The following is a 7,131-nucleotide window of genomic DNA, read 5'->3' as shown; positions in this document are numbered from 1 at the left end:
TTAGTGCTGCTTCCTTCTGAAGGAGCATCCTTCTGTGAGTCTGGCTTCTCCTCTTTTAGGCTAATGGAAGACAGTGGAGTAGCCAGCACACAAAACTGCAATTTGTGCATGGCTAAAGATGGTGATTTTATAGCATCCTGGTCATTTCACGTCCATGAAGTAGGAGTCGAGGCTCTGCACAAGTCGCTTCATGTGTTTCTTCTTCTCCTCTTCTGGACAGGGGTGAAGGAGGTCCTTAGTGAGAGGCATGTTCTCATGGGGAGGTCATCACTGCTGGAAAGGCTGAACCTTTACCTTTAAAGAGCTGGGAAACAAATGGTTTCTCAGAGACACACCATTGGCCAGACGAGTTCCATGTGACCAACCACAACCAATCACCAGCAAGGAACGGGACATTCTGATTAGGTGAAATCAATCTGGGCCCTCAGCAGCGGCCACAGCTAGGTGAAGGCCAGCCTCCAGGAACAGCAGCACCTGTGGCCACTCAGGTATTCCTGAGGGGGTGAGGTTTGTTAAGGAGTGGAGATCAGGGGTGATAGATATTAGGCTGGTAGCTGTTAGGTTGCGCTCCAGCCTAGTATCTCATGATCCAGACTTTGATTTTCCTTGTTAGACTAGTCTCAGCTCTTTTCCAACATGAGATTTCAGCGGTACTTGATTTTCTTTCAGGTTTCTGTGGGATGCGCATAATGTGGAAGAAAGTGTGGGGCTTTGGGATGAGAAGCCCTGATTTTACATTTTCTACTGCATCACCTGCTGGCTTACGTTCTCCTAGGTAAGTCACGTAACCTAAACTCTTTTCTGGTCTGCAAAGTAATTCCTACTCTTCTGAATGTTAAGTAACAGAACGTTTATAAAGAACCCAGCATAATGCCTGACATACACGAGGTGCCCCTATTGTGAAATCTATTTGTTCCATCTGCGTTAGAAATGGTGGCAGTCCCAGGTGAGCCAGTTTTTTAATAATTTGCTGGGGCCAGGGGGTGGGAGGCGGGGAGTAGCCTGCTAGATTTGTTTGCTAGGGAAACACATGAAATAATTCACATTTCCGCCAAGTTCACTGAGGAAACTGGCGGAATGAGGTCTTTCCCATAAATACTGAAGAAAGGAGGCACGTTGAGCCAGGCGAGCAAATTAGGGGACTCCAAGAAAAAGGAAGGTGTTGGCGCGCCCTTTCTCTCCTCTCTAGGACTTGATGTTCTGCTTGTTCACCAACTTATGATAGTGAAAAATGCTGGATTCAAAAAGGGCTGTTAGCCAAGGCCGCCCCCACTTCCCCTTGGCACCTGGGCCACGGCTCTCACATCGTTTCCCAAAATCCACCCATTTTTACGAATCGTCTGTGCCTGGTGCAGTTTCTCCTAACGTGCCGTGGGTTAGCCTCAGCGCCTCTTCTTATTTTGTCTCCCTAAGGGAAATTCCAGGGTTCTAGAAGCTCCTGTTTAGTATGTAAATGGGAGAGACTTCCGTTCGCTAAAATGTGACCCTTTTTAGTGCTGTGATGAGGTCATGAGACGTTCATTTTCCTCTCTAAGGGTTGCCTGCGAAGCTAACAGAACCACCGGCAGAGGAGCCATCGGCAAAGCCGGTGGGTGCCGAGGCCCCGGCCCACGTTGCATTTGTAAGCTCTGCCATCTTCTTGCTGAGTCGGTCCTTTTCTATCTCGGCCTCTCTCAGCAGCTCTCTTCGTAACTGCCGCTCCCGGAGAGGGCGTTCTTGTTTCCCCATTCTAGTAGAGTGGCTCCAAACAGAGAATCAGCTTGCTTCAGTTTGCTGCTTTTCTCCAAGAGCTGTGTGTTTACTAGACTCGCTTTAATGAATGTCCAGTTTTCTGAGAAGTCTTGAGGTTGAGCAGTAGTGGCCTTGGCCCTATTTTGGGTTTCCACACATTACTCAGGATAATGGTTCAGTTTTCTGATGGTTGGACTCAGAATTATAGCTTCGGCAGCCTATAGTTCAGATTCTACAGTCCGTCACATATTTAAAATTTCCTATGGTCTTTTGCTCTCAATTAATTCATTGGTAGACCTGCGTAACAATGAAATGTGTTCAGTTTCCACGTCTGTCATCTCTAATCAGGTGTTGGGCGGGTGGACCTTTCTGGTGGCACGAACAGTAGGCCAGTTTTTGTTTGGGAGATGGGAGGGAAAGGGGGCGAGGCGTAACTGCCGCAGACCCAAGGTCTGCCCCCCAAGTAAACACCATGTTCCAGCCAGTATCTCAGTGATGAAAATGTGGTAAAGGCTTAAAGCCAATAGCCACACTATCATTTGGAGCCGCGCAGACTTGTGTTCGGCTCTGCAGGACACCCCTCACTTTTTCTGTCAAAGCACCTGATCTTCGACTCGATAATGGGCACTTTGGTTTCTGGCGTGCTCCACGCCGTGGCGAGACAGGGGTCCAGAGCCTGGCCTCTGCTGTCTCTTCTTACACTCCCTCGTCTCTTCTCCGACCACCGGAAACAGAGTTACTGTTTCCTGTCTGAGTCTGCTCATGCTCCCAAGATTCTCACAAGTACCCCAGGGCATTCTCTCTTTCCCAGTCTTCCCCTCTCCTGGTCCCCCATTCCTGTCATCAACCTTTAAAACAAAAAGGCAGGCCATTTAGCCAGGCAAATTGAGTTTATTTGCGAATGGTAGAAGCATCGCAATGTAGGACTTGCAAACAGGCAAGTCCAGAGAACAGAGGAGAGGAGCGTGCTTTGACAGGGAATAGGAGAATGTGGACGGGGGTGTTTTGAACAAAAGTTTATTGGAGGAGAGTGACAGTTTGGGGTTGTGGCGGCGTCTTATTGGCTGAGTTATTGTTGGGCAAGGAGGAACCCTTCCTCCTGCTGGGGTGTGTAAAGTCATCTTGCTGGTGTGTGTAAAGTTAAGCTGTAATGGGTGGTACGTGTGTGAGAACTCGCCCCTCATGGCTTCCCGAGTCCATTTGGAATGAGGTTTTCCTTTATTCTTTTTCACTCTATCTACACAGTTTAAATGACAACCTCTCACTACAGTGGCAGCCTCTTCAGTGGAGGCTGTAATGAAATAGTATGGATCTTTCTCCTCTTTACTCAAAAAACTGATGTTTTTTGTACTCAAAAGAAAATGAGGAGCAGCCGAAAGTGGAATATTAATGACGCTAAAACCTAATTGTCATTCAGCTTTAACTTTAAATCCTGCTTCCTCTTCCACAAATTCCTATTAATTCATCAGCTAAATAATGTGACTGCTTCTACAGATTCTGACATCTAATTCTCTGCCTGTGTAGGTTTATTGTCAGGGTGAAAAATACTTTGTCTTTTTACTTTCATTTTTAAAAACAAGTATAATAAAATATAAAATATTCTTTAGGATTTATCTAAGAGGACTTGGCAGCTACTTTGAGAAATGGTTGGACGGGGAGATATGAATCAAATTTGGAAGGGCTCTCTCCCAGCCTTTTCGTCATTATTTGAATAAGTATGAGCTGATTGGGCATGGAGAAGATCTCTCTATCTGTATTTTTAACTATGACCCACATCCATTTGTTTCTTTTAAACTTTAACATATGAAGGGTAATTTTTGAGATGGTAGAAGACTAGGAATTAGCCATGTAATGTCTTGTAAATTGTGACAGTTGTCATCCTTGGAATAAGTTGGATTTACAAAATATCCCACAAGTAGTGCACTAATTATTCCCTTTCAAGGTATAACCCTGCGGGTGGGAGGCCGATAAATACTATTGGGAGGTAGTTGGGAATGTTTATAAGGGCAGAAGCATCATTTTACAGATTGAATCATCAGTGGGGGGGACCCGGCAGGTAGAGGAAGTGCTGTAATTCTGACTCCACATGTCCCCAGTTTTTACGCCTAGGGTACAAAATTCTGGGTGTAGTTTACAGAATGAGTTAATTTAAGTCCACTTCGATGGCAGAGGTCCCTTTCAGGCACAATCAGATTAGTTCATGGACTGAGGCAGGCCTGGGCGTGGATGGACTTTGCCCATTCATTAGGTTCAAATGCATTGAAGAGAAATGAGCCAACAGGAGATACCGTTCCTTTGAGAGAGAACTAAAGGAACAAGACCGAAAGAAATAGAATACTTGGGTGCTCCTAGATTCGTACCGTCTGTCTCATTAACTTCTGATACAAACGATCGTTTCATGTACTTCAGCCCTGGCCTTACTTCTAATGCCCAAATTGTAAACATATTTCTATGGCTGCTGTATAAACAATGTTTAACTTCTTGAGAGGTTTGGAGAGACTGGAGAAACCTTCCTGGCAGCTTTGAGCTGCTAGTAGTGTGAAGTTATTTTAAAAAATAACTTCAGAATTTCCCTCCCTTCCCCTTCCCTTCTAATTCCCTCCCATTAAAAAAAAAAAAGAAGAAGAAGAAGGAAGAAGGAAGAAGGAAGAAGAAGAAGAAAGAAGAAGAAGAAAGAAGAAGAAGAAAGAAGAAGAAGAAAGAAGAAGAAGGAAGAAGGAAGAAGAAGAAAGAAGAAGAAGAAAGAAGAAGAAGAAAGAAGACTCCTGGACCTCTCTTAATCAACCTTCAACTTCCAAACAAGATGGAAGCATCATGGTGAAAATCTTACTAAAATAATTAGTTTTATTAATTCCTTTCGAATGGTGTCTTCATGTTCACCTACAATTGTTATCTGTCAGGGGCCCAGCAGGAAATATTGGACCCACTCAGGTAGGATTCTGAAGAGAATTTAATAAAGGGCCTGTTTAAGGAGGTATGCGCAGAGTTAAAGAAACTAGCAGGGGATGCTGAGAGACCCAGGGCCACAGCAGGAACCGAAGGACCTAGTGAAGCCAAAAATGTTCCAGAGCGGAAGTTTTGGAAGGAGGGGGGGGCCTCCAGACGGGAACCATAGTCAGTCTCGGAGGGGCGCAGGTGTGAGGGAAGCAGTGACCATTCCCCTGCCTACCCTCCCACCTCCTGCCTCACCTTGGACAAAGTCGATCAAAGGACAGACAAGGGAGCCAGGCGATGATGACGTGTGCAGGGTCAGCCTTCTGGGAGTGCAGAGGCTGGAAGGGAGCGGGTGGGGCAGAGGCGACCTGAAGACTTCCGGTGCCTGCGCCTTACAGAGCGTTACGTGGATGCCAGTGAGGCGCTCAGCGATCCCCACCGTGTGACTAGTCTCATCTTGCACAGTGTTAATGCGCTCCGCCTAAAGAGACGATCTTTGTTTCTTCCGAGAATTTGAAACATGAGAAAAATAGGAGTGTCTTGAAGCAATTCTGGGAAAACTGGATGTCCACATGCAAAAGAATGAAGTTGGACCCTTGCATTACACCACATATAAAAATTAACTCAAAATGGATCAAAGACCTAAACATGAGAGCTAAAAACGATAAAACTCTTAGAAGAAAGCAGGAGGCAAGCTGCGTGATGTTGGATTTGGCAGTGATTTCTCAGGTATGACCCCAAAAGCACAGGCAACAAAACTAAAAATCAGTTGGGCTAAATCAAAATTTAAAACTTCTGTGCATCAACCCATGACATAGGAGAAAATATTTGCAAATCATCTATCCGATAAATTAATATCCAGAATATGTAAAGAACTCACAATTCAACAACAACAACAAAATAAGCAACCTAATTTAAAAATGGGCAAAGGAGTCGAATAGACATTTCTCTGAAGGAGACATACAAATGGCCAATGAGCACATCAAAAATGCTCAGCATCACTAATTATAAGAGAAATGCCAGAGAAACAAAACCAGAGATAAAACCGCACACCCATTAGTATGGTTACTTTCAAAACAACAACAACAACAAACAAACAAACAAACAAAACACTGAAAATAACAAGTCTTGGTAACGAACTGGGGAAATTGGAACCCTTGCGCACTGTTGATGGGAACACAAAATGGTGCGGTGACTATGGAAAGCAGTGGTGAGTCCTCGAAAAGTCGCAAATAGAATCAGATCCAGCAATTCCACTTCTAGCTGTCCACGCCAAAGGATTTACAGCAGGCTCTCCACATACCTCTCTACACACGTTCATAGCAGCGCTAGTCACAACACACAAAAGATGAAAGCAGCCCGTGTCCACTGACAGATGGAGCACACATACAATGGAAGATTACTCAGCCATAAAAAGGTAGACGGTTGTTGACACATGCTTCAACACGGATAAACCTTTAAGACGTTATGTTCCGTGAAATGAGCCAGTCACAAAAAGACATGTCTGTATGATTCCACTCATATGAGGTGTCTAGGCTGCTCAGATTCACAGAGACAGATGACAGAATGGTGGTTGCCAGGGACCGGGCTGGAAGTCGAATGCAGAGCTACTTTTCGATGGGCACAGAGTTTCGGTTTTACACAACGAAAAGAGTTCTGGGGATGGGCGGGGGTGATGGTTTCACAACAGTGTGGATATACTTAATGCCCCTGAATTGTACACTTAAAAATGGTTCCGATGGTAACTTTTATGTTATGCGTATTTTGCCACAATTTTTTTTTTTAAAGCTGCAGTGTGAAAAAGCTCAGTACCTAAATAGTTAAAATCAAATTTCTCCACCACTATGATTCTTATGCAGAACCGTTTTATAAAAGCTATAAGTCACTTTGTGAATGAATTCATAATTAAGGTGGGCTCTTGAGTAACTTGATTTGGTCAGGAACAAAAACCAAAACCCAATGGAGTGAGAGCTGCTCGAGGGGACCTCAATGATTAATGAACTTGGAAAAATGCCCTAAGCCTCTATTTATTTATAATGAAAATTCTGTGCATATTCTGAGCGGTTTGTATCTGCAAGACTCTTTACAAAGCAGGTAAATAATTCAAACAAATTTGCTCACTCAGCTATCTAAGGGCAGTAAGAGGCCGAAGGTTAGGTTTCTAGCCTGTTCTTCTGACGGTTACTGAGTTTTGTTCCCCAAATGTGCATTCGTTGCCAGTGTCCCGTGACTCATCAAAGGCATGTGGCATGACTCAAGGTATAATTTCTCTCTCTACCATCCTCTTCCCACTTCTGACTGTATAATGTTTCATTTGAAGGGAAAAGAATTCCAAAGCCACCTCTTGTCTGCTTGTACTTTTTCATGTGTGTGACTGCTATTATTATTATTATTACTACTACAACTACTACTACTTCCTCTTCCTCCTCAACCAGTTACTAACTAGTTAGGTGAGATCGAGGAGAA

General features: G+C 44.2%; 1 pseudogene; it reads right to left on the bottom strand.

The window, feature by feature from the left end:
* Positions 1-249, bottom strand: LOC107512835 (annotated as a pseudogene).
* Positions 250-7,131: the final 6,882 nt, after the last annotated feature.

This window comes from Rousettus aegyptiacus, unplaced genomic scaffold (genome assembly GCF_014176215.1).
Source record: "Rousettus aegyptiacus isolate mRouAeg1 unplaced genomic scaffold, mRouAeg1.p scaffold_m13_p_13, whole genome shotgun sequence".
Lineage (NCBI taxonomy): Eukaryota > Metazoa > Chordata > Mammalia > Chiroptera > Pteropodidae > Rousettus > Rousettus aegyptiacus.
Note: the sequence above shows the minus strand (reverse complement) of the source record. Positions and strands in the feature narration are given on the sequence as shown.